Genomic DNA, 27,485 nt, shown 5'->3' on the forward strand with positions numbered 1-27,485 from the left:
ACCAACCTGAGGGTTTCACGCTGGCTGCGTGCCAGACCAGTCCCTGATAGGTTGTGCAAGGTCCTTTGCTGGACAGCCCTTTGCTGGCCACTGAAAGGGGAGGCAGAGAGGGCTGAAATTTGGGTCCATGCCTCCATGAGCGATGACAGAGCAGCAGCTCTCCAGCATGTGAAACTCTCCAGACACGCCGAGCGCGGTGGCTCACACCTGTAATCTCAGCACTTTGGGAGGCCAAGGCGGGTGGATCACGAGGTCAGGAGTTCAAGACCAGCCTGGCCAAGATGGTGAAACCCCGTCTCTACTAAAAATACAAAAACATTAGCCGGGTGTGGTGGCAGGCGCCTGTAATCTCAGCTACTCTGGAGGCTGAAGCAGACAACTGCTTAAACCTGGAGGGGCGGAGGTTGCAGTGAGCCGAGTTCAGGCCACTGCACTCCAACCTGGGCAACATTGCGAGACCAACTCATAAAAAGAAAAAGACAAACTCTCCAGAGAGAGCTGTTCATGAGAAGCCAGACAGAGGCCTGGGGTCTCAGTCCAGATTTCTAGGAAGTGGGGTGGCCACGCGTGGGGCACGCTGCTGGGAACCACCTAGGGAAGCTGCTTGCCGCCCTGTATCTATGGTGACAGTAATAAACCAAGTCAAATTCCCGAGGCACAGTCCACATGACAGCCTCCTGCCAGAGAGGGGACACTTTAGGATGATCATCTTCAGGGCAGTAGCTGTGTGTTTCCTGCTTTTTTTTTCTTTTTGAGACAGAGTCTTCTTCTGTCACCCAGGCTGGAGTGTGGTGGTGCGATCTCAGCTCACTGCAACCTCTGCCTCCCAGGTTCAAGTGATTCTCCTGCCTCAGCCTCCTGAGTAGCTGTTATTACAGGTGACACCACCCTCGGCTAAATTTTGTATTTTTAGTAGAGACGAGGTTTCTCCGTGTTGGTCAGGCTGGTCTTGAACTCCTGAGCTCAGGTGATCCAACCGCCTCAGCCTCCCATGTGCTGGGATTACAGGTGTGAGCCACCACTCCTGACAATAATTTTTTAAGGAATGGGGGTCTTCCTATGTTACCCGGGCTGTTCTCAAACTCCTGACCACAAAGGATTCTCTTGCCTTGGCCTCCCACAATACTGGGAATGCAGACAAGAGCCACCGTGCCGGCCTGACACTGCTGCTTTCATTTGCCTCTCATGAATCAGTGCACTTTGAGGAGTGTTGGCAGGGGCTGACAGGTTTCAGGGAGCCCTATGGAGAACCGTGAGCCCTGCTTTTGGTGGGTGATTGGAGGCGACCATCTACCCAGGGCCATACACTGGGCACTGTGGCTCAGGAGAGCCTGGTTGGCGGTTCTTCTTTTGGTTGTGCCAGGGCCTACCAAGTGGGGAAGGAGGAGGGGCCCATGCTGGCCCAGGCTGAGACCAGAACTAGTGGGTCCTTTTAGAAGGCAGAGAGAAAGAATGGGAATGGGACCAGCCCCTCCCTCCTGAAGGCCGGGACCCCCGAGAAGAACGAGGCTGCAGAGTGATGTGGGGGCCAGCGGTGACTTCATGCCACACTGTTCTCAGGTGTAAGAGGGCCCACTTCTGCCCAGGCATTGTCCATGGAAGACACGCAGCCGGCCACTGCAGCCTTGGTCCTGGGATGCCCTGCGGCTGGCGCACAGGGGACCACAGGCCACGCTGGGAGGCCACAGTCCTGTCGTGCCATGCAGCTCCCTGTCCCCAGAGGTCTGCTCAGATGCAGAGATCAGAAACCACACTCACTGCCTGAATTCTGGGAGCAGAGCCCAGTACCCACTGCCTGGCCGGGGCCTACTCTGGGACTCCAGCCCCTGTTCCCGCTGGCCCAGGCTTCCAGAGGCAGCTGCGTCTCCATTTTGGCTCAAGGTCCAGGCTGCATCTGGAACCTGCACGGTCACTCCTCCAGGTCCTCAATGCTGGAGGACTCTCTCAGACAGGAAACCTTTGCTTTGGGCGCAGGGCGGGGTACAGGGGTGGTCGCGGGGAATTGCAGGGCAAAACAGCACAGTGCAATCGCGTAGAGCCTCATATTGGCCGATGAAACATAAACTGCTTTCTGCACTTTGTGTCCTTAGGAAGGGTGTGGGGTGTTGGCGGAAGTAGGAAACAGAAGAGGAGCCTGGGCATGCAGCGGGTCTGTCAGAGAGCATTTAGAACCCTGGGAGCTGCAGTGCTTGGAGGGAGGCGGTTTACCTCTGCCCACTCTCTCCATTTCTCTCTCTCTCATTTTCCTTTTAGAGATGGGTTCTTACTCTGAGCCCGGGCTGGAGTGCAGTGGTGTGATTATAGCTCACTGCAGCCTCGACGTCCCGGGCTCAAGTGATCCTCCTGTCTCAGCCTGTCCAGTAGCCCTACCCTACTAGGTCCTAGTTAGCCCCTAGAGGCGTGCACCACCCGGCCCGCTAACTGTAAATATTTGTTGGCTAGGCGCCGTGACTCACACCTGTAATCCCAGCACTTTGGGAGGCCAAGGCGGGCGGATCACGAGGTCAAGGGATCGAGACCATCCTGGCTAACACGGTGAAATCCCGTCTCTACTAAAAATACAACAAATTAGCCGGGTGTGATGGCGGGGGCCCATAGTCCCAGCTACTCAGGAGGCTGAGGCAGGAGAATGGCGTGAACTTGGGAGACGGAGCTTGCAGTGATCCGAGATCACTCCACTGCACTCCAGCCTGGCCAACACAGAGACTCCGTCTCAAAAAAAGAAAATAAAAATAAAACCAAACCCTTGATGATGGCCATTGGGGGTTTGGGGGTTGGGAGTCGGGGTATGTCTGGCTATGGCTGGGGAACTCATTTGGTTTTTCGCCTCCTCCTTTGTTTACTTTTTGGTAGAGACGGGGTCTCTCTTGATTTCCCAGGCTGGTCTCCAACTCCTGGGCTCAAGCGATCCTCCTGCCTCAGCTTCCCAAAGTGTTGGGATTATAGGCCTGAGACACCGTGCCTAGCCGGCTTTCTTTTTCTTTTTCTGAGACAGTCTTACTGTCGCCCAGGCTGGAGTGCAGTGGCAAGATCTCGGCAGCTCACTGTATTATATGTAAATTTTCGGAGTCGCAAAAGAAGTAGCACTTGAATGTACATTTTTCTCACCTAGGAAATTTACTTCTATAGAAGGGGGCGTCTCATAGATGGAGCAATGGCGAGCGCTTGGACAAGGAAGGGGAAGGTTCTTATTCCTGATGCAGGTAGTACCTACTGCTGTGTGGTTAGACCTCACAATCTAAATTCGATTGCCTATTTTTTTTTTTTTTTTTGAGATGGAGTCTTGCTGTGTTGTCCAGGCTGGAGTACAGTGGTGCAATCTCGGCTCACTGTAAGCTCTGCCTCCTGGGTTCACACCATTCTCCTGCCTCAGTCTCCCGAGTAGCTGGGACTACAGGTGTATGCCAACATGTCCAGGTAATTTTTGTGTTTTTGGTAGAAAGAGGTTTCACCACGTTGGCCAGGATGGTCTCCGTCTCCTGACCTTGCAATCCACCTTCCCCGGCCTCCAACAGTGCTGGGATTACAGGCATGAGCCACCAGCCCAACCAGGTTAAGTGGTTTTTTAAAGTCTGATTCATTGTTTCTACTTTCCCTGATGATGGTGGGTGTCAAGGAGTGTGGTATTCTTATGTAATGTTTGATGTTTGGAATAGCATTTTTTTTTTTTTGAGGCAGAGTCTCACTCTGTCGCCCGTGCTGGAGTGTAGTGGCACCATCTTGTCTCACTAACCTCTGCCTTCCGGGTTCAAACGATCCTCCAGCCTCAGCCTCCTGAGTAGCTGGGATTACAGGCACACGCCGACACGTTCGGCTAATTTTTTGTATTTTAGTAGAGATGGGGTTTCACCACGTTGCTCAGGCTGGTCTCGAACTCCTGAGCTCAGGTGATCCACTCGCCCCGGCCTCGCAAAGTGCTTGGATTACAGGCATGAGCCACCGCACCCGGCCTACACTGATAACTTACAGCAAACTTTACTTTTGTTGAGAACTTTGTTAGTTTGGGATTTTAATTATCCTTTGCTATTAATAAGACTTCAGTCTAATACATATATATTTTTAATGTATAAGCCACTTCAAGGCATACTTAGAATTGGTATAGATGGTTCCTTCCTGGTTCTCTAAGTATTTTAAGGCTTGGCTGAGTGCAAACAGCTCAATATGCTTAAGCAGACCAATTATTAGGAAACTTTCTTTTTTTTTTTTTTTTTGAGACGGAGTCTTGCTCTGCCACCCAGGCTGGAGTGCAGTGGCCGGCTCTCAGCTCACTGCAAGCTCCGCCTCCCGGGTTCACGCCATTCTCCTGTCTCAGCCTCCCGAGTAGCTGGGACTACAGGCGCCCGCCTCGTCGCCCAGCTAGTTTTTTGTATTTTTTAGTGGAGACGGGGTTTCACCGTATTAGCCAGGATGGTCTCGATCTCCTGACCTCGTGATCCGCCCGTCTCGGCCTCCCAAAGTGCTGGGATTACAGGCTTGAGCCACCGCGCCCGGCCAGGAAACTTTCTTAGCTCTATTTTTTTTTTTTCCGAGACGGAGTCTCTCTTGCTCTTGCCCAGGCTGGATTGCAGTGGCGCAATCTCGGCTCACTGCAAACTCCACCTCCCAGGTTCACGCCATTCTCGTGTCTCAGCCTCCTGAGTAGCTGGGACTTCAGGTACCCACCACTACACCCGGCTGTGTTTTTAGAAGAGACAGGGTTTCACCATGTTAGCCAGGATGGTCTCGATCTGCTGACCTTGTGATCCGCCCACCTTGGCCTCCCAAAGTGCTGGGATTACAGGTGTAAGCCACCGTGCCTGGCCAACTCTATTTTTTTATTTTTTATTTTTTAGTTTTTGAGAAGGAGTATCTGTCGTCCAGACTGGAGTGCAGTGGCGTGATCTCAGCTCACTGCAACCTCCACCTCCCACGTTTAAGCAATTCTCCTGCCTCAGCCTCCCGAGTAGCTGGGATTACAGGTGCTCGCAATACACCCGGCTAATTTTTGTATTCTTGGTAGAGGTGGGGTTTCACCCCGTTGACCAGGCAGGCTGCTCTCGAACTCCTAACCTCAGGTGATGCACCTGCCTCAGCCTCCCAGAGCTCAGGGATTACAGCTGTGAGTCACAGAGCCTGGCCTCTTAACTCTATTTCCACAAGAGTTTTTCCTGTTAGTTACTGAGTACCCGTTGCGTATTTTTCCTTGAATCACCTGGGAGGAACCATCTTTAAATAAGTGTGGTCCCATCATGCACTTTGGCTGTCCGTTGGTTACCACATAAGGGATAGTTTTCAGTGGCCTCCGTGCCTTTCGGTAAGTTTTTTTTTTTTTTTTTTTTTTTTTTTTTTTTTTTTTTTTTTTTTTTGTGGAAACAGAGTCTGACTCTGTTGCTCAGGCTGGAGTACAGCAGCGTGATAGGACAGTTTAGCTATCGCCTGACTTTCCGTTGAATTGGGAAATAGCCTCCTCCCGTCCACGTGGGATGGCCTTCCCGATGTGACCCTCCAAGACAGTCCCTGGGGGATAAAACCCCACAAATGCACCAGCCTGTGTGGCAGGGATGGGGCCTCGTCACGCCGGGTCTGAGTGGGAAGGAGGATGGTGAGGCAGGGTGGGGAAAACAAAGATCAGACTGTTACTGTTTCTGTAGAGAAAGAAGTAGACATAAGAGACTCCATTTTCTTCTGCATTTGAGATGCTGTTAATCTGTGATCCTACCCCCAACCTTGTCCTTGCAAGAGACATATGCTGTGGTGGCTCAAGGTTTAAAGGATTTTGGGCTGTACAGGGTGTGCTTTGTTAAACAAGTGCCCGAAGGCAGTATGCTTGTGAAAAGTCATCACCATTCTCTTAATCTCAAGTACCCAGGGACACGTACACTGAGGTTGAGGTGTGGCTGTGGATTCCAGAAAGCCCCTTGGCTGGTGTACATGCCTGCCCAGCGGCATCTGTGTATCCTCACACCTGCCCTGCGTGCCTCTGCGCCCGCAGGCCATGTCGAAGGATGCCCTGAATCTGGTGCACATGAAAGAGCAGACTTTGCAGCCGGAGCAACAGTCCAAGCTGAAAGTGAGTGGGGCCGGCGTGCGCGGGGAGGCCGGGGTGCACATGGGGTTCGGGCGTGGAGATTGGTGGGCTACTGCCGGTGGGTAGGGCCAGGGGCATGTACATGGGCAGCAGTGGTGCCCAAGGCTGAGCTTGGGCGCCTCATTCCACAGAAGGAAACAAGGGGAAGTGAGAGACGCTGCTGCAGTGCTGCCCGAGAGGGAGGACCAGTGTTGGTGAGGGTGTGTGGTCGTCTGGAGGGCCTAGATCTTCTTGACATTCTCACCTCATTTCTTTGAGCTCAGCAGGATTTTTTTTCGATTTTATTTATTTTGAAACGGAGTCTCGTTCTTTCACCCAGGCTGGAGTACTGTGGTGCAATCTCAGCTCACTACAACCTCCGCCTCCCGGGTTCAAGCGATTCTCCTGCCTCAGCCTCCCAAGTAGCTGGGATTACAGGCACTGGCCACCATACTCAGCTACTTTTTGTATTTTTAGTACAGATGGGGTTTCACCATGTTGGCCAGGCTAGTCTTGAACTCCTGACCTCAAGTGATCCACCTGCATCAGTCTCCCGAAATGCTGGGATTACAGGTGTGAGCTACGCGCCCGGCCCGTCGCCCTCAGTCCTGAGCTCACAGGTGGGGTTCATGTGTTGCCTGTTGTGACCATTGTAGCTTTAACGTTTAATTGGCAGAAGACAGAGGCTTCCTTCAGCACAGCCTGAATCAGGGCGGTGGTGTTGGGAGGTCTGCCGCGCAATGGCCCCTCTCAGGGAAGCCGCGGTGGGGGCTGTTTTCTGCTGCTGGGGAGTTTGGGCTCCTGAAAGCAGCCCCTCAGCGACTGCCGTCCCAGTCGATGTCACCTGTGTCTGTGTCAGGCTGTGTGGCATCTGCAGGGCCCCAGGTGCCTGAGACGCTTGGAGCCCTCCCGTCCTGGGGCAGACACAACCTCTGGATTGGTGTTGAGCATTTTTCTGGTTTTAAAGGCTTTTCTCTTTTTCTGTGGCTTCTCAGCAACTTGTGAATGAGGAGAACTTACCGAAGCAGGAGGAGTCTGTGCAGAAGCACCATCAGACCTTCTTGGCGTGCATCAGGTGAGCGCTGCCCAGGCCAGCTGCAGACGGGCACCTGCAGGTGTGAGTCGCTGGTCCTGGGGCTCCCCAGCTCTTTCAGGCCTGGCCGCCTGTAGGCTGGCTCCTTGTTGGGGCACTGCCCCCTCTCCTGGCAGGACCGGGCCGCTGTGTCAAGGCCTCACTCTCAACCTGCTCTTGTTGTGTGGCTCGGATCTTCGTGTCCGTCCTGGTCACACCGCTGCTTTCCCCGCAGGACGTCTGTCACCATGTTTAAGGAAAGATTCCATGCCTTTGTGACAGAGCGGTACTCAGTGACAGTCACGGTAAACATGTGTGTCCCGGGCAGGGCTGCCAGGTGGCTGTGGGTCAGCTTGTGGGGGCATCCTGGAACCCCGGGTCCTGGAGCTCTCCCATTACAGAACAAGCCCAAATTGGACCTGCTGGTGGGAGCTGCTCCTCCCTCCTCGAGTTGGGAGAAGAAAACGCAGTTGCCAGCCTGGGCCACACAGCGAGACCCCATCTCTACACATGACACGTGCATGTCATCCCCGCTTCTCAGGAGGCAGAGGCAGGAGAATCACTTGAACCCAGGAGGCGGAGGTTGCAGTGAGCCGAGATCCTGCCACTGTACTCCCACCTTGGGACAGAGCGAGGCTCCTTCTCAAAAAAAAGACAAAAACCGAAGGTGACCCTGACTCCGTTTTGCAAAAACCTTTATTCCTCAGAAAACCCTGAGAGTTGGAAGTTCACAGATTCCTCTCTCGTTTAAAGCCTCAGTCTTTTGTGCTCAGGCGCCGGCCTAGTGTGATGGCACACCACGTTGCACATGGCTGCGTCCTCCGTCCCCCGCTGCCCAGCACACAGTAGGTGCCTGGCACGCAGTGGGCACTTGCTCTGCCGTGCTGCCGGCGCCCTGAGCTGTGACTGCAGCGCCTGCCCGTGGCGTCGCCAGTGTAACGGTGAATATCGCAGGTGGTGTTGCTGCCCGTGTTGGTGAGACGGTGTCACGTGGGGACACGAGGGAGCTGCTTAATGCACTGTTGACTTCTGTTTGTATTTAGAGACAGTGTCTCACTGTGTCCCCATGCTGGAGTGTGGTGGCGCCATCTCGGCTCACTGCAAGCTCCACCTCCCGGGTTCACGCCCTCCTCCTGCCTCAGCCTCTCCTGTTGCCAGGATTACAGGTGCAGGTCACCATGCCCTGGTAATTTTTCTATTTTGGTGAAGATGGGTTTTCACCCTGTTGGCCAGGCTGGTCATGAACTCCTGACCTCAGGTGATCTGCCCATCTTGGTCTACCAAGGTGCTGGGATTACAGGGATGGACCACCGGGTCTGGCATAAATGATTTTTTTTCTTTTGAGTTTCGCTCTTGTGGCCCAGGCTTGAGTGCGATGGCACAGTCTGGGCTTACTGCAACCTCTGCCTCCCAAGTAGCTGAGATTACAGGCATGTGCCATCATGCCCGGCTAACTTTTTGTATTTTTAGTAGAAATGGGTTTTCTCCATGTGGGTTAGGCTGGTCTCGAACTCTCAACCTCAGGTGACCAGCCTGCCTCGGCTTCCCAAAGTGCTGGGATTGCAGGCCTGAGCTACCACGCCCAGCCGGCGTAATTGATTTTTAAAACAAGTTAGAGATTTCGGGTTAGCCTTGTTTTCCAGGAGGAAAGTACCATTTTAGTGGCCAAGAAAGTAGCAGAGGGTGTGGCCCTGTGACATAACCGGCTGGGTCTGCTCAGGGCCCTGGTCAGCGACTGGGGCTTTGCAGGATTTATGCTGCCAGTTGCAGAGAAAATGGCCCCGAGTGAGGGCGCTGTGGCGGCCCCACCTGCCTCCTGTAACCGCGTGGCTGTGGGATTCGGGGCCGGGAATTCGGGTTCCTGTGCTGCCAGCACACCGCCCTGTGCTTCTCCCCTTGGGTGGAGAGAGGGTGGGGGCAGCCCCGTGCATCTCCCACTCCAGGAGGGAGGGAGGTTGGGTGTGGCAGGCACGCCAGTGCGGTGTCTCCGCTGCAGGTGGCTGCCCTGATGCTGCTGGCTGTCCAGTTAAAATCAGCTAAGAATGCGAGAGCCGCTGGGGCCCGCTTCATCGAGGCTGGGCTGTTGAAGCAGTCCCTGGTGAAGGAGAAGTCCCGCATCACGGTGCTGGTGGCGCGGCGGCACCCCTTCCAGGTAGCGGCGTGGGGGCCTGGCCCTCCCTGAGTGCGGTTCCTGGCTGAGTCCCCTCTGTGCCCCGAGCAGAGTCTGCCCGTGCACACCCTCCTGTCCGCGCACACCCTCCTGTCCCTGCGCTTTCCCCGGATGACCGGAACCCGCAGACTGCTTCACGCCTGGGTTTTCTTGTTGGGCGCTGTAGCTTAGGGGTCTGCATGAGTGAGACCCTTCCCCCATCTGCCTCGGTCTCCCCTGCTCGGGGCTCTTGATGGGGCCTGGGAGCACATCGGGGTTCTTGCAAGTCCCAGGACTTGGGTGTGCTGCCGTGTGTCGGGGACGCACGGCGGGGTTCCAGCTCCTGGCCAGTCCTGGCTGTGCTTTGGGGCAGCTCCGTTTCTGTGGGTTACCGAGCATGTCTGTGCATTGGTGGCTGTGCTGTGGCTGTGGCAGGTGACCCAGTGGTGCTTCCCCTTCCCCTCCAGCAGGTCAGACGGCGGCTCTTCTGTCGGCCCCAGGATGTGCTGGAGGGTGTTGTGCTGAGAGTAAGTCGGTGTGTCTGGGACCGGAGAGGTGCAGGGAGGGGTCCCTGGAGCTCGGCCATGCTGTGGCCCTTGCTGGCATTCGTGGTGTCACCCAGGAGCTTTTGGCTTCTGAGATGCGACTGCTTGGACCATGCCGGGGATAGGCTGTCCGAGAGTTGGGCGGCACCCCGAGGAGTGGAGTCCACAACAGGGCATTGCCGCAGCCCCTGACCCTGAGGCTTCCGTGGGTGCAGAGTGTGTCCCCCAAGCCCCCGTCTTCCCCGGCAGCCCAGCCTGGAAGCGCAGGTGCGCAACATGGCCATAGCCACAAGGAACACGCAGAAGAACCGCAGCCTGTACAGGAACATCCTGCTGTACAGGCCGCCAGGCACCGGGAAGACGCTCATTGCCAAGGTGAGAGCACCTGGCTGCGCAGGTGGGCCAGGGGCCGCTGGGGTCTCACCTGCCTGCCAGGTGTCTGGGGCGCTCATTCCCAGTCACCTGGGGAATGGACTCTCCTTAGTCCTTTGCCCACCCTCATGTAGGGTGAACGTGCTGGTGTGGGTAACAGCGCCTCCCATCTTCCAGGCAGGGGACGTCTCCTGTTTGGCAGGCTGTGGCTTCCAGGCTGTGGCTTCCAGGCAGGGACGCCCGGCAGGGGCTCCACACTCCGGGTGGAGTGTGCAGGCTTTCCAGAGGCTGAGGGAACATCTGTTCTGTCTCCCGTCACTCTTCCCGTCTAGAATCTCGCCTGAACTCGGGCGTGGACTACACCATCATGACAGGCGGGGATGTGGCCACCATGGGCCGGGAAGGCGTGACCGCCATGCACGAGCTGTTTGACTGGGCCGATACCAGCTGGCGCGGGTGAGACGTCCCCACAGCGTGCACACAGGCCCTTCACTGCGGCCCAGCAGGCTGCCTTCGGGGAAGGGGGTCCAGGTGGCTTTCCGGGACCTCGTGGTCTTTCAGCAGCTCTGTCCTTGTGGCCACGCAGGAGGCCCGGCAGAGGGTCCCTCGGAGGGAAGGTCCCCTGAGTGTGGACCCTGGTGGACACGAGGCCCCCAGTGTGTGGAGGCTGCCAGTGGGATACTTGGCTCAGGGCAGAAGGGAGGTGGGTGTGTGTAGGGGGAGAGGGGTCTTCACAGCTGCAGGGGCACCTCGTGGGCACCGGCTCCTTTTGGAGAACCATTTGGAAGTTAGCTGAAGACAGCATGGCACACACCCTTTAATAGGTCCCACAGTGACCCCACTCAGGGCACAGCCTGGGCACCCTTGCGACTTCAGCTGTCCCGGTTGGCACCACATTCCTCATGGCTGGCACCCTCCCCTCTGGTCTTTGACCTTTCACTGTAGAAGATGCTGCCCCTGGTGTGGAGTCTGAGCGGCCGCCAGCGCTGCACTGGGCCGAGTGGGGTTGAAGCCTACGGGGCAGAGTCTGGTACCCCCGTGTGCCGTTGGCTTCCCGGGGCCTTGTGAGGCTGGGCTGTGGTCAGCTGCCCAGAGGCCAAGCTGATGGGCTTCTGTCAGACCCAGGACTTAGGGCTCCCGATGGGGCAGGGGCTGCACCCTGTAAAGATCTGCCCGCTCGGCCTGCTCCTGCCACAGCCGGATGCTGTTGTGGGCCGCTGCAGGTGTCAATCTCGCCGTGCTTGGCCTCCCTCTTGTTCACAGCCTCCTGCTCTTCGTGGACGAAGCGGACGCCTTCCTTCAGAAGCAAGCCACTGTGAGTGTCACTAAGCCTCTGTCTGGCCACAGGGGGTGGCAGGGCGGGTGCAGCCATCATCCTGGACCAGGCCGCAGCCCTCTGCTCAATTCCTTTTTCTCTAAATTTTGTGTGTAAACCAGTATTTTTTTTTTTTTTTGGTCAGCTTAAAGTTAAGGTTTGGCTTTTGAGGGTTGTTTTGTTTTGTTTTGCTTTGTTTCAAGATGTTGTCTCCAGTCTCTTGTCGGAGTGAAGTTCAGTGGCACGATTTCAGCTCACTGCAACTTCTGGTTCAGGCTATTCTCCCGCTTCATCCTCCCAAGTAGCTGGGATTATAGGCACCTGCCACCACACCCAGCTAATTTTTGTATTTTTACTAGAGATGGAGTTTCACCATGTTGGCCATGATGGTCTAGATCTCTTGACCTCGTGATGCACCTGCCTCAGCCTCCCAAAGTGCTGGTATTACAGGTGTGAGCCACTGCACCTGGTCTATTTTTATTTTTATTTATTTGAGATAAAGTCACACTCTATCCCTTAAGCTGGCTTGTAGTGGCGCAATCTTGGCTCACTGCAACCTCGACCTCCTGGGTTCACGCTAGTCTCCTGCCTCAGCCCTCTGAGTAGCTGGGATTACAGGCCTTTTTTGTATTTTTAGGATAGATGGAGTTTCACCATTTTGGTCAGGCTGGTGGAAAACTCCTGACCTCCGATGACCTCCCCGCCTGGCCTCCCGAAATGCTGGGATTACATGCGTGATCCACCACCCACCACGCCAGGCCATACAGTTTTATTTTTATTTATTTTATTTTTTTTTTTGAGACGGAGTCTCGCTCTGTCGCCCAGGCTGGAGTGCAGAGACCGGATCTCAGCTCACTGCAAGCTCTGCCTCCCGGGTTTACGCCATTCTCCTGCCTCAGCCTCCCGAGTAGCTGGGATTACAGGCGCCCGCCACCTCGCCTGGCTAGTTTTTTGTTTTTGTTTTTTAGTAGAGACGGGGTTTCACCGTGTTAGCCAGGATGGTCTCGATCTCCTGACCTAGTGATCCGCCCGTCTCGGCCTCCCAAAGTGCTGGGATTGAAGGCTTGAGCCACCGCGCCTGATCACAATTCTTATTTTAAGACAGGGTCTCTGTCGCCCTGGCTGGAGTGCAGTGGCACGATCACAGCTCACTGTTGCCTCGACCTTTCAAGCTCAAGCCGTCCTCCTGCCTCAGCCACCCACGCAGCCAGGACTGCAGGGGCACATTGCCATGCCCGGCTTTTTCTGTTTTTTGTTTTTGAGATGGAGTTTTGCTCTTGTTGCCCAGGCTGGAGTGCAGCGGCGCAATCTTGGCTCACCACAACCTCCTCCCTCTGGGTTCAAGCCATTCTCCTGCCTCAGCCTCCCAATGAGCTGGGATTACAGTCATGTACCACCATGCCTGGCTCATTTTGTATTTTTTTTTTAGTACAGAAGGATTTTCTCCATGTTGGTCAGGCTAGTCCTCAACTCCTGACCTCAGGTGACCCGCACACCTCAGCCTCCAAAACTGCTGGGATTACAGGCGTGAGTCACTGTGCCTGGCCCCGAGTAATTCTTTTTTTTTTTTTTTTCAGACTGAGACTCGCTCTCTTGCCCAGGCTGGAGTGCAGTGACGCAATCTCAGCTCACTGCAAGCTCTGCCTCCCGGGTTCACACCATTCTCCTGCCTGCGCCTCCCGAGTAGCTGGGACTACGGCCCCTGCCAACATGACTGGCTAATTTTTTAGTAGAGACGGGGTTTCATAGTGTTAGCCAGGAGATGGCCTCGATCTCCTGACCTCATGATGCGCCCACCTCGGCCTCCCAAAATGCTGGGATTACAGGTGTGAGCCACCGCGCCCGGCCTTTTTTTGTAATGTTAGTAGAGATGGACTTACTCCCTCGTTACCCAGGCTGGGCTCAAACTTCTGAGCTATAAGAGATGCTCCCGCCTTGACCTTGTGAAGTTCTGGGGTTACAGATGTGAGCCCCCATTCTTAGGGATTTTTTTGTTTTTGTTTTTGTTTTTGGTTTTGAGACAGTCTCACTCTGTCACCCACGCTGGAGTACAGTGGTGCAATTTCGGCTCGCTACAACCTCTGCCTCCTAGGTTGAAGTGATTCTCCTGCTTCAGCCTCCCACGTAGCTGGCACTACAGGTGTGCCACCGCGCCTGGCTGATTTTTGTATTTTTAGTGGAGACGGGGTCTCACCATGTTGGCCAGGATGGCCTCAAACTCCCTACCTCAGGTGATCTGCCTGCCTCAGCCTCCCCAAAAGCTGGGTTACGTGCAGGAGCCACCACCCCTGGCTCTGGTCAGACTTTTGAGTTTAGATCCATGAAAGTGTCGCTGCATCCCTGTTCCCTGCAGGAAGGCCTGTGGGACTTTCTGCTGTGGCTGTTTACAAGGCTTTGCTCCTGGTGCCTAAGGCTGGAACCTTCTCTCTGCAGGAGGAGATAAGCAATTACTACCTCAGAGTCACCCAGAACGCCTTCCTAGACCACACGAAGGAGCGCAGCAACAAGTGAGGGAGCCCCTTGGGTTCCGGGCCCCCGGGCAGGGCTGTGCAGCCGTCGCCCTTGGTTCCCACCGAGGGACCTCAGGGGCCCTGGATCACAGTGCTGGGTAGCACCCGTGGCCTCAACATGTCCACCTCGGATGTCCCCTGGGAACGACCCAGCTCGGGACAGCATGGGGCGTCACTGAGGAACATGCAAGGGCCTCCTGGGCAGAGCCGGGGTCAGTCCTGTCCTCACGGCCCTGTGTGATGCCGCCCCAGCTTGCAGGTCCCTCTGCCCCTAGGTTTCTGCTGTCCTGTGCCTGCCAGGGAGGTGGTCTGATCGTCTGAGGCTTCACTGGGTTCTCCCTCGGAGGGTGTGGGTGCCCTGGGGTGGCAGAAGGAGACACGTTTGCTCCCACGGGAAGCTGGGCACGAGCAGGTCCTGTGTGTTTGGGTGGAGCCTGGGGGCCCCCCACGTTGTGCGTCCTCCGTGAGCTGCTGCCCAGAGGTCCCCAGTAGGTGGATGGTCCCATGGCCAGGCTCCCCAGCCCCTTCCAAATCCCCTAAGTTTGAGTTTTCTTGGTCTCCTGGACCCCTCCAGCCCCGGTCACGTGTCACACGGACAATCAAGTCCTGCCGGGCGGCCGTGGCCGATTCCTCAGGTGTGTTGGGCTCCCTGGCTCAGCTGCTGCCGGTAGACGCTCCCTGGAGCCCTGGCTCAGGTCCTTCCCAGAGAAGCAGGCCTGGGGCCCTGCCAAGCCTCCGCTGCACCCGGGCCCCCGAGGTCCTGCTCCTGGCTCATGTGGCCACTCTTGACATGGACTCTGGGTGCCGCATCCCTGCTCCCAGCACAGCGGGGCTCAGGCAACAGGAGGGAGTGGTGTTCCCGGCGCTGCCTCTCAGGCTGGGCGAGGGTCAGCGGGGAAGCGCCACACGGGATGAGAACAGAGGCCCAGGTAGCCGGGCAGAAGGACAAGTGGGCGTGGTGGGGCAGGGAGGCAGTGACCAGGGCTGTGCTGCGACCTCCCGGTGTTTCCTGTGCTCACAAGCTGCCGCTTTAGATTCTCCCGGAAAGTCTCCCTGAGGGGGCTGTGGAACCCCTGTTCTCCAGCGGAAGCTCGACCGGCAGCCCCAGTGTCCTCATCCCCACTCCACAGATTCATGCTGGTCCTGGCCAGCCGCCACCGCGAGCAGTTACACTGGGACATCCATGACTGCATCGACATGATGGTTCACTTCAACCTGCCGCGGCAGGAGGAGCGGGAGCGCCTAGTGAGAATGTATTTTGACAAGTATGTTCTTAAGCCGGCCACAGAAGGAAAGCAGTAAGTGTCTCGCCTCACCCGCCCCCTGTCCAGGGACAGTCGCTCAGGGCCCACCCCCACGTCTGCGCTCCAGAGGCACCCAGCAGTCCCCATCTCTGGTGTGGGAACTGCTTCCCTGCCCTGTAGTTTTGCGCAGGAGCCTGTGGGCCCCAAGGATCCCAGAGGCCGCATCCAGGGAGGTCCCGCCACCCTTTCCTCATTGCCACCTGAGAACAGCCTGGTGGCGTCTCTTCGGGTTTGGGCGGCAGAGTCCACCATCACTTACAAACCTTCAACTTATTTTTTTGAGATGAAGTCTCGCTCTTGTCCCCCAGGCTGGAGTGCAGTGGCACGATCTCAGCTGACTGTAACCTCCGCCTCCTGGGTTCACGCGATTCTCCTGCCTCAGCCTCCTGAGTAGCTGCGATTATAGGTGCCTGCCACCACACCCAACTACTTTTCGCATTTTTGTAGAGATGCGGTTTCACCATGTTGGCCAGGCTGTTCTCGAAACCCTGACCTCAGGTGATCTGCCCGCCTTGGCCTCTCACAGTGCGGGGATTGCAGATGCGAGCCACTGCGCCCGGCCTCTTTTATGTTCCTCTTCACTACCTGGTGTGTCTAGGACTGGGGAGGGCTGTGAGGAAATCCTGTGCCCGGCCACCCCCAGGCCCTGGCAGTGAGGGGAGGGGACGTGGAGTGTTGGTCTGAGACCCCCATGTTGGGATTCGAGGGAGACGCTCCTCATGAGAGCCCCATGTTGGGACTGGAGAGGATCCTCATGGTCCCCTGCTGGCAGCTGTCCTGGCCTTCCTCCAGCTGCCACGCCTGGCCCTGGAGCCTCATGGTATGGGGTGCGGCTCCGGCTGCACTTGTACCGTGAAGCCTTCAGGCTTCCTGTCGCTGGCACTGGGTGCAGCAGGCACGGCGGGCAGAGGCCTCCAGGTGATGAGACGCCCTGGGGCTGCACGCCGGCTGCCTCAGGAACACTCCAGATGAGCAGAGGCTGCTCGCATTTTTGTAGAGATGCGGTTTCACCATGTTGGCCAGGCTGTTCTCGAAACCCTGACCTCAGGTGATCCCTGGTTTCTGAGTCCTTCTGTGTACCTGACCTAAATGCCTGCTATCTCCAGTGACAGCAAAAGCCTCACTGTTCCAAAGAGAGCCTGGTTCCCCCTGCCGACCCCTCCGCGGCTGCCTGCTCCATGCTAGCGCAGCTGTCCTGGCCTCAGTTTCCCTTTGGCCCTCCCCTGCCCTGGGCTCTCTCACTCCCATGGCTGCTCATAGCCCCGGCACCATGACTTGGCTTCTGTGGCCTCCAGGGAGATGCTTTTGCTGGAAGTCAGGGCTCTGCCACTGCCACTGTAACGGCCATGCGCCTTGTGGGTGCTGAGTGGGCAGGTGTGGCCAGGGCTGGTGTGAAGAGGGGGTGCGGCCATCTCCAGGCCCCACAGCAGCTGCCACCTCCCTGCTCAGCCCAGACCTGGTTTGCATCAGAGACAGGGTGGAGTTTGGCTGTCACAGGAAGAGTCCGTCCCAAGGGGACATCTGGCATGGGTGCCCGGCTGGCTGCCTGTCTTCCAGCCCCCACCTCGTGGTGTGGGAGCTGCTGCCTTAGCCGGCCCACTTGGGAACTCCTTCCCCAGGCACCTGAAGCTGGCCCAGTTTGACTATGGGAGGAAGTGCGTGGAGATCGCTTGGCTGATGGAGGGCATGTCTGGCCGGGAGATCGCACGGCTGGCTCAGTCCTGGCAGGTGAGTCGGGCTCGGGCTCACCCACCCAGAAGGGAGCCCAACTGTTGTGGAGACGTCCGGTTGTGCCTGTCCCAACACCAGTGTCACACAGAAGCTTCTGCTGAGGGGTTTTCAGTGCACAGACGTGACACGGGACACCCGCCCCAGTTGGGACACTCCACACACTGGCACGCCCCTGCTCCTGCCCTCAGAAGGGTGGGGCATGTCAGTGACTGATGGTCACAGGTCAGGAAGCCCGTCCAGCATCCTAGTATCCGGGCTCTGCCAGGTGGGGCGGGAGGCTTTTGATGCTCACCTTGGCAGATGGGCACCCCCTGGTGTGAATGGTCATCAGAAGAGGCCCCGCCTGAGTTTGGTGGTGGGGCTGGAGGGATGTTGTGTTTCCCGGACCAAGGCCATTGGCTTGGTCCTGCTTGACAGGCTCAGACACATGGGCAGGAGTGACCTCTGATTGTCCCACAGCCGGCTGCTCCTTGGAGGCCCCCATCCTGCAGCTCTGTGGCTGCTCCAGGGAAGGGGAGCCGGGACTCAGAGCGGTGGGCGTGGCCATCCAGAAAGCTTTGGTCTTTGGGGGTTGCTGAAAAAGCAAAACCAGGTCTGTGGGGCTGAAGGCACCAAGGCCATGCACAGGCATCGCTGCCTCTGGGGTCTGCAGAATCTGTGTGACAACCTGGTCACTCAACCTAGCAGCGCTTTGGTGTGTGACAGGTTCATGAAGTAGTTCATAAAAATAGCTGCGCATGGTGGTGTGCGACTGTAATCCCAGCTACTCAGGAGGCTGAGGCAGGAGAATTGCTTGAACCCTGGAGGTGGAGGTTTCAGTGAGCTGAGATGGTGCCATGGAATTCCAGCCTGGACTATTCAGGATCCTTTGAGATTCCACATGAATTTTAGGAGTGGTTTTCCTATTTTTGTAAAACATAATTGGGGTTTTTACAGGGACCGCGTTTAGTCTCTATGTTGCTTTGATGTCTCTCAGCAATATGATGTGGTTTTCTCTTGTTTTGGAGACAGAGTCTCACTCTGTTGCCCAGGCTGGAGTGCAGTGTTGTGATCTCAGCTCACTGGAACTTTCCCCTCCCGGGTTAAAGTGATTCTCCTGACTCAGCCTCCTGAGTAGCTGGGATTCCAGGCATGCGCCACCACGTCCGCCTAATTTTTGTACTTTTAGTAGAGACGGGGTTTCGCCATGTTGGCCAGGCTGGTCTCGAACCCCTGACCTCAGGGAATCCACCCACCTCAGCCTCCCAAAGTGCTGGGATTACAGGCACGCGCCACCACCCCTGGGTAATTTTTGTATTTTTAGTACAGATGATGTTTCACCATGTTGGCCAGGCTGGTCTTGAACTCCTGACATGAGGTAATCCATCTGCCTGAGCCTCCCAAAGGGCTGGGATTCAGACGTGGGCCACTGCGCCCGGCCAGTTTTCATTGTACAAGTCTTTCACCTTCTTGGTTAAGTGAATTTCCAAGCATTTTATTCTTTCGGATGCTATTGTAAATGGAGACGGTTTCATAATTCCCCATTCACATTATTCACTGTTGGGATGTAGAACTGCAGCTGTCTTTGCTGTTGGTTTTGTATCCTGTAAGTTTGCTGATGTCACGGCGTTTTTTCTTCCAATATGGATTCTAGGACTTTCCACATATAAGATGATGTCATCTGAGAACAGGTGATTTTACCTTTCCATTTTCAGTTTGGATGACTTTTCTTTTTCTTGTCTAATTGCTCTGGCCAGAGCTTCCAGTGGTATGTGGAATAGAATCGGTAAAGCATTCTTGCCTGGTTCCTTACCTCAGAGGAAAAGCTTTGTTTTTCACCGCTGAGTATGAACTTTCCCAGTGATGCTCATCAAGGATATTGGCCTGTCATTTTTCTTGTGATGTCTTTGTCTGGGTTTGATATCAGGGTAATGCTGGCCTCCTAGGATGAGTGAGGAAATGTTCTTCAATTTGTCCAAGAGTTTGAGGAGTGCTGCTGGTTCTTCTTAATGTTTTGTGAATTCACACGTGAAGACATCAGGTCCAGATCTTGTCTTTTACCTTTTACAGCTTGAAGACTTTAGGTTCCCAGAAAAATTGCAAGGGTAGCACAGAGAGCTCCCGGGCCCGGGGCCTTGCCATGTGGTGAACATCATGTGTCACTGTTGGCCCCACCTGGGACTGGGTCTTGCCCAGAATCCCACCCAGGAGGCCACGTGACATTTAGCTGTCACTTCTGGTGGGCTCTGCCAGGTCCCGTGCTTCCTGGTGGAGTGGCCCCGTGAGCGTCTGCTCAGTCCCTTTCCTCCACTGGGCCCTGGGTGAGGTGCAGCCACTCGGGTGCACCCTGAGGGTTCCTGCACCTGTTTGAACTCTCTTGGGTCGGCTCAAGACCAAAAATGATGTTGAGTACTCCTGGGCCCCTGATGCACAGTGGCGGTCCGGCTCTGGTCAGTGTCTCCTGCACTCCTGGGCCCCTGAGCCACAGTGGTGATCCAGCTCCAGTCAGTGTCTCCTCACACAGTGGCTCTTGGTGAGGGGTGGGCGCTGCCAGAGGGGACGGGCAGGTCCCGTCGTGGCAGCCGTGTTGTGGGAGGATGGTGTACTGCTGCTTCTGCTGCTTGTGAGATGAATCCTGCCTCTGGGAGGCACAGCCGGGACGGGGTGATGGACCCCCTCAGCTGTCCGGGAAGCGTCCCCTGCTCTGTGCTTCCTCCAGCCATCCTGGTGCACCCCCGGGCACAGTGCCCAGTGGGGTTCTGCCCACCCTCACCCTGACCCATGGGTGCCTCTCCTTGGGACTCCACACCTTTCACTGGGACTGGGATGGAGAGCGACCTGTCCATGGCAGAAGGGCTGCACCTGAGATGCTTGAAGTGACACCAAGGGCCACAGCCCCAGCAGCTCCAGCCTCCGCGTGCTGGATGCCAAGTCCTGTACCCAGGACAGGGAGGTGGAGGCAGGGGTGACCTTGATGCTACCACCTATGTGCCCCGAGGTTAGGCAGTAGTGCCTCTGCTCTGGAGGCCTGTGAAGGTGAGGGTCTGAGGATCTGCGGTGCACTGTGACCCGGGGGCACTGCCTGGCCACGGCTGAGACACGCAGAGGGTCTGCAATTCCCACCTGCCTCATGGGAGCTGTCCTGAGTCTGCAGTCAGTGGGGCTCGGCCTCGGGCTTTCTGTTATTAGAAAGTCACTGAGAAACAGCAGTGCTGAGGACGCAGGCAGGCCTGTGGCACTGCAGGGGCCGCTCCCGGTGTCCACACGCATGCTGGGCTCTGCCGAGGTACAGGAAGCCTGTGTTTCACCCTGAGGCCGTCCTGGTGCCCCTGGTTTGGACCCTCCCCACCTCGGGGTCCTGGCGTGTGTTACGGGTGGGGGGTTCCCATGGTGGCCTCCCTCAGCTCCCTCTCTCCTCACTAGGTCACGGCGTATACCTCCGAGGATGGGGTCCTCACCGAGGCCATGTTGGATGCCCGTGTGCGACTCTTTGTTGAGCAGCACCAGCAGGGAATGCGCTGGCTGAAGAGGGATGGCCTGGGCCCGAGGACCAGCACCCCTCAACGTTAGTCCGTAGCGTGACCACACCTCACGGAGCCTGGCTGCGGACCCCTCCCACCCCTGCCTTTCCGGTCCCTGCACAGTTAGGAAATGCTCCTCCAAATAAACTTTCACAAGTGTTGCACTGCTGTGTCTGTCTATTGGCTGATGTGGGGCGGGGTTTGGGGTCCCCTAGCGTCCTCCTGGGGTCAAAGGTGACAGAAAAGACAGAGGCTGGAGCTTTCTGGAGAATTTAACCACAGAGGGGTGGGCTTCACATGAGGTGCCTGACACAGCGGGGCCGGCTGCCTGAATGCCACCCGGGGCCAACTGCGGTGGCCCATGCCTGCATTCTCAGCACTTTGTGAGGCCAAGGCGGGTGGATCACCTGAGGTGAGGAGTTCCAGACCAGCCTGGCCAACATGGTGAAACCCCATCTCTCCTAAAAAACGAAAAAATAGAAAAATTAGCTGGGCGTCGTGGCAGGTGCCTGAAATCCCAGGTGTTCAGGAGGCTGAGGCAGGAGAATCACTTGAACTCGGGAAGTGGAGGTTGCAGTAAGCTGAGACCATGCCATTGCACTGCAGCATGGACAACAAGAGTCAAACTCTCAAAAAAAAAGCAAAGTCAGGTGGCACGTGCCTGTGGTCCCAGCTTGGTCCCAGCTTCTTGGCTTGGAGGCTGAGGTGGGAGGATCACATGATCATGGGAGGCCGAGGTTGCAGTGAGCAGCATTGCACTCCAGCCTGGGTGACAGAGTGAGATCCTGTCGCTAAATAATCAAAACCTTGATTAGAGCCTTGGAGTGGGGGTTGGGGGGCGTCTGGCTATGGCAGGGGAACTCATTTGGTTTTTCTCATCCTCTCCTAATTTTTGGTAGAGACAGGGTTTCTCTTTGTTGCCCAGGCTGGTCTCCAACTCCTGGGCTCAAGCTATCCTCCTGCCTCGTCCTCCCAAAGTGGTGGGGTTACAGGCGTGAGCCACCGCACCTGGCCTGTTTTCCATTTTTTTTTTTTTTTTTTTTTTTTTGGCGACGGAGTCTTGCTCGCCCAGGGTGGAGTGCAGTGGTGTGATCTGGGCTCACTGCAACCTCCACGTCCAGGGTGTTAGGCCTCTGAGCCCACGCTAAGCCATCATATCCCTAGTGACCTGCATGTGTACATCCAGATGGTGTGAAGCAACAGAAGATCCACAAAAGTGAAAACAGTCTTAACTGATGACATTCCAGCATTGTGATTTGTTTCTGCCCCGCCCTACCTGATCAATGTACTTTCTAATCTCCCCAACCCTTAGGAAAGTTCTTTGTAATTCTCCCCACCATTGAGAATGTACTCTGTGAGATCCACCCCCTACCCCCAATACATTGCTCCTAACTCCACTGCCTATCCCAAAACCTGTCAGAACTAATGGTAATCCCAGCACCCTTTGGTGACTCTTTTTGGACTCAGCTCGCCTGCACCCGGGTGAAGTAAACAGCCCTGTTGCTCACACAAAGCCTGTTTGGTGGTGTCTTCACACGGACACGCGTGACACAGGGTTTGAGCTATTTTCATGCCTAAACCTCCGGAGTAGCTGGGATTCCAGGGGAACGCCACCATGCCCAGGTTAATTTTTGTATTTTTGACAGAGATGGTGGTTTCAGCATGTTGGCCAGCCTGGTCTCAGACTCCTGTTTTCAGGTGATCTGTGCGCCTCAGCCTCTCAAAGTGCTGGGATTACAGGTGTGAGCTACCATGCCTGGCCGGCATTTTCTTGGTTTTCTTTTTTTTTTTTTTTTTTTTTGAGACAGAGTCTCACTCTGTCGCCCAAGCTGGAGTGCAGGGGCGAGATCTCAGCAGCTCACTGTGTTAAACGTAAGTTTTCTGCGCTGCCAAAGAAGTAGCACTCAAATACAAACTTTTCTCAGCAAAGCAATTTACTTCCATAGAAGGGGCCTCTCATAGATGGAGCAATGGCGAGCGCCTGGACAAGGGAGGGGAAGGTTCTTATTCCTGATGCAGGCAGCGCCTACTGCTGTGTGGTTCCTCTCCTGGCGAGGGTTAGAACGCACAGTCTAACCTAATGCCCGTTGGCCTTAAAGAGAGCAGGAGTATGGACCAGAGTGGCCAGGTGAGTGGTTTGCTGGGAAAAACGGTTATAGGACAAGTAACTAAAGGGGACTCAGGTCAAAGCAGGTGACCCGGATGAGTTAGGATGGAGCAGGTGAGCAGGGGAAAGCATGTGACCCGGATGAGTTAGGATGGAGCAGGTGAGCAGGGGAAAGCATGTGACCCGGATGAGTTAGGATGGAGCAGGTGAGCAGGGGAGAGCAGGTGACCCGGATGAGTTAGGATGGAGCAGGTGAGCAGGGGAGAGCAGGTGACCCGGATGAGTTAGGATGGAGCAGGTGAGCAGGGGAGAGCAGGTGACCCGGATGAGTTAGGATGGAGCAGGTGAGCAGGGGAGAGCAGGTGACCCGGATGAGTTAGGATGGAGCAGGTGAGCAGGGGAGAGCAGGTGACCCGGATGAGTTAGGATGGAGCAGGTGAGCAGGGGAGAGCAGGTGACCCGGATGAGTTAGGATGGAGCAGGTGAGCAGGGGAGAGCAGGTGACCCGGATGAGTTAGGATGGAGCAGGTGAGCAGGGGAGAGCAGGTGACCCGGATGAGTTAGGATGGAGCAGGTGAGCAGAGGAGAGCAGGTGACCCGGATGAGTTAGGATGGAGCAGGTGAGCAGGGGAGAGCAGGTGACCCGGATGAGTTAGGATGGAGCAGGTGAGCAGGGGAAAGCAGGTGACCCGGATGAGTTAGGATGGAGCAGGTGAGCAGGGGAGAGCATGTGACCCGGATGAGTTAGGATGGAGCAGGTGAGTTAGGATGGAGCAGGTGAGCAGGGGAAAGCAGGTGACCCGGATGAGTTAGGATGGAGCAGGTGAGCAGGGGAAAGCAGGTGACCCGGATGAGTTAGGATGGAGCAGGTGAGCAGGGGAGAGCATGTGACCCGGATGAGTTAGGATGGAGCAGGTGAGCAGGGGAGAGCAGGTGACCCGGATGAGTTAGGATGGAGCAGGTGAGCAGGGGAGAGCAGGTGACCCGGATGAGTTAGGATGGAGCAGGTGAGCAGGGGAGAGCAGGTGACCCGGATGAGTTAGGATGGAGCAGGTGAGCAGGGGAGAGCAGGTGACCCGGATGAGTTAGGATGGAGCAGGTGAGCAGGGGAGAGCATGTGACCCGGATGAGTTAGGATGGAGCAGGTGAGCAGGGGAGAGCAGGTGACCCGGATGAGTTAGGATGGAGCAGGTGAGCAGGGGAGAGCAGGTGACCCGGATGAGTTAGGATGGAGCAGGTGAGCAGGGGAGAGCAGGTGACCCGGATGAGTTAGGATGGAGCAGGTGAGCAGGGGAGAGCAGGTGACCCGGATGAGTTAGGATGGAGCAGGTGAGCAGGGGAGAGCAGGTGACCCGGATGAGTTAGGATGGAGCAGGTGAGCAGGGGAGAGCAGGTGACCCGGATGAGTTAGGATGGAGCAGGTGAGCAGGGGAGAGCAGGTGACCCGGATGAGTTAGGATGGAGCAGGTGAGCAGGGGAGAGCAGGTGACCCGGATGAGTTAGGATGGAGCAGGTGAGCAGGGGAGAGCAGGTGACCCGGATGAGTTAGGATGGAGCAGGTGAGCAGGGGAGAGCAGGTGACCCGGATGGCGGACCGGATGAGTTAGGATGGAGCAGGTGAGCAGGGGAGAGCAGGTGACCCGGATGAGTTAGGATGGAGCAGGTGAGCAGGGGAGAGCAGGTGACCCGGATGAGTTAGGATGGAGCAGGTGAGCAGGGGAGAGCAGGTGACCCGGATGAGTTAGGATGGAGCAGGTGAGCAGGGGAGAGCAGGTGACCCGGATGAGTTAGGATGGAGCAGGTGAGCAGGGGAGAGCAGGTGACCCGGATGAGTTAGGATGGAGCAGGTGAGCAGGGGAGAGCAGGTGACCCGGATGAGTTAGGATGGAGCAGGTGAGCAGGGGAGAGCAGGTGACCCGGATGAGTTAGGATGGAGCAGGTGAGCAGGGGAGAGCAGGTGACCCGGATGAGTTAGGATGGAGCAGGTGAGCAGGGGAGAGCAGGTGACCCGGGGAACAGATGTGAACTGTCAGTCCCCTGAGCCCATGCCTGCCTGTAGACATCCAGATGGCCTGAAGCAAGTGAAGAATCCCAAAAGAAGTGAAAATGGCCGGTTCCTGCCTTAACTGAGGACATTCCACCATTGTGATTTGTTCTTGCCCCACCTTAACTTCCTGGGTCCGAAGCTCCCCCACTGAGCACCTTGTGACCCCGACCCTGCCTGCAAGAGAAAAACCTCCTTGTAATTTTCCATCATCACCCACATCCTAGAAAACCGACCCACTCCTATCTCCCTTCGCTGGCTCTCCTGGGACACAGCCCGCCTGCACCCAGGTGAAATAATCAGCTTTGTTGCTCACACAGAGCCTGTTTGGTGGTCTGGTCACACGGACGCACGTGACATGAACTACTGATTAAAACTGGTGGAAAAAGTTGTTTATCGCAACTGCGAGGAAGCTAGACTTTAAAATTCAGAACAAAGACTGTACATACTGATATACTGATTCTTTGCAGGGAAATTTAGAACTCATTGTATCTAACATCATTCAGACTTAAAACAGTTTCCAATCCAGTGGGAAAAGTCACTCGATATAATTCCGTGAAGTCAACCAGTTCCACCAAGGAGAGAGTCGGGGCGCTGGGAGCGCTTGGACCGTGGGCTCCCGGGTGGCGCCGACGCGGTTGCGGTGCGGAAGTGACATTGCCTCGGGTTCGCGTATGCCCCTCAGGAATTTTGTCGCGGTGTGGCTCCCGTAGCCAGACGCTTGGTTCCACCCAGGCTCTCCCCGCCCTGGAGCACGCTCGGGAATCGTGGCACAGTACGTTTGGCGTCACTGTCCTCGCGGCCAATCCGAGGGCGGCGCGCGCGTGTCCCTTACGCTTTTCTGTCGCCGGGAGGAAGGGGTGTGTGTCGCGCCTGCATAGTGGTCTTGGCCACTGGTTTGCGGGGAGTGGAGGCTGCTGCTCGTCGCGCCCGAGTCAGACTTGGGCTGGGCTCCTGGCGGCGGTGCGAGCATGTGGTGGCTTTACGGCATTAACAAGGGCCCCAAGGGTGAAGGCGCAGGGTCGCGGCTGCCTTTGCCTCCCGCGCAGCCTGGTGCCGAGGTCGGTAGGGACCGCGGCTTGGGAGACCGGGCCGGTGCCCAAGGACAAATGGAGCAACTTCAAACCCACAGGCCTGTAGCTGGAGCAGTCGCGTGAGTGCGGGGGAGCGGGGCGGGTGGGAAGCCCCGAACGGCCCGGGGAAGCGGGAGCCCTGGACCTTACTGCTTCTCGCCGATGTCCCGGGCGAGACTGTGCCCCCGGACCTTCCTCGGCGGGAGCCGTCTCGCCTGCCGGGAGGATCGACTGTTTCCGTCATCCTGTTGCACCTCTGCAGCTTTCACAAGCGTATTTGAGAGTTATTTGGTTCTAACGAGAGTCTAGCACATTTGCACTTCTTGTTGGAAGACGTTAGCGTTTGCAGGGCGAGGTCTGCGAAGCCACAGGCCAGGTCGTGCTGCCCAACCTGAATAAATCCCTGACCCAAGGCCCTGAAGTGTGAGCACGGACTGCAGCTTCCCTAAGCTCGCGTCTCATCCCCCGGCCTTTCTCCTGGGGCTTTAACGATTTGTAGCACGATGTCATTCAAATGTCCAGGAGCCTGGAATGTAAACGGTTTCAGTAAGTGTTCATTGAAAGAATACAGTGGTTCTCAACTCCTGTTTAGGCCGGGAATCCTTTCTATTTATTTATTGATTGAGACAGAGTATCGCCCTGCCGCCCAGGCTGGAGTGCAGGGGCGTGATATCAGCTGACCTCAAGCCCCACCTCCGATTCTCCTGCCACAGCCTCTGGAGTACCTGGGATTACAGACACGCAGCACCATGCTCGGCTAATTTTTTTGGTATCTTCAGTAGAGACTTGTTTCACCATCTTTGCCAGGCTGCTCTCGAACACGTGACCTCGTGATCCGCCCGCCTCCGCCTCCCAATGTGCTGAGATTACAGGCGTGAACTATCGCGCCCGGATAGCAGGGGTTCCTTTTTTTTTTTTTTTTTTTTTTGGCGTGTCGCTCTGTCGCCAGGCTGGAGTGCAATGGTGCTATCCTGTCTCACTGCAACTTCCGGTGTCCTGGTTCAAGCGGTTCTCCTGCCTCAGCCTCCCGAGTAGCTGGGATTACGACACGTGCTACCACACCCAGCTAACTTTTGTGTTTTTAGTACAGACGGGGTTTCACCACCTTGTCCGGAATGGTCTAGATCTCCTGACCTCCTGATCCACCCACCTCGTCCTCCGGAAGCTGGGATTATGTGAGCCACCACCCCGGACAGAAGGGATTCCTTTTTCTTTTTTTTAACATGGTGTCTTGCTCTGTCGCCAGGCTGGAGTGCAATGGCACCATGTTGTCTTACTGCAAACTCCAATGCCCTAGTTCAAAGAATTCTCCTGCCTCAGCCTCCCAAGTAACTGGGATTACACTCACGTGCCAGCACGCCCAGCTAATTTTTGTATTTTTAGTAGAGATGGGGTTTCACCATGTTGACCTCCTGACCTCGTGATCCACCTGCCTTGACCTCCCAAAGTGATGAGATTACAGTAGTGAGCCACTGTGCCCGGCCAGCAAGGGTTCCTTTTTCCAAAGAAGATCCTTTAGGGGATCCTGGTGTGAAGCAGATACAAGCAGAGTTTCCCTGTTTAAGGAGGGGAAGGCCTGGTGGTAATTGTGGTTCCATCCTGTGCTGTTCTTCACGGTGCTGTGGGAACATCCTGAGCAGAGGTCTGTGACCCACCTGGGTCACAGACGCAGAGGCACATTCAGGTTTGGGCCCAGGCCCAGGAAAACATGGATAGT

The 27,485-nt window shown here is 56.2% G+C and overlaps 1 pseudogene; it reads left to right on the top strand.

Moving 5' to 3' along the window:
- The first annotated feature begins 5,974 nt into the window (after positions 1–5,974).
- On the top strand, positions 5,975–25,835 carry LOC104669309 (annotated as a pseudogene).
- The last annotated feature ends 1,650 nt before the right edge of the window (positions 25,836–27,485 follow it).

Source organism: Rhinopithecus roxellana, chromosome 12 (assembly GCF_007565055.1).
Source record: "Rhinopithecus roxellana isolate Shanxi Qingling chromosome 12, ASM756505v1, whole genome shotgun sequence".
NCBI lineage: Eukaryota > Metazoa > Chordata > Mammalia > Primates > Cercopithecidae > Rhinopithecus > Rhinopithecus roxellana.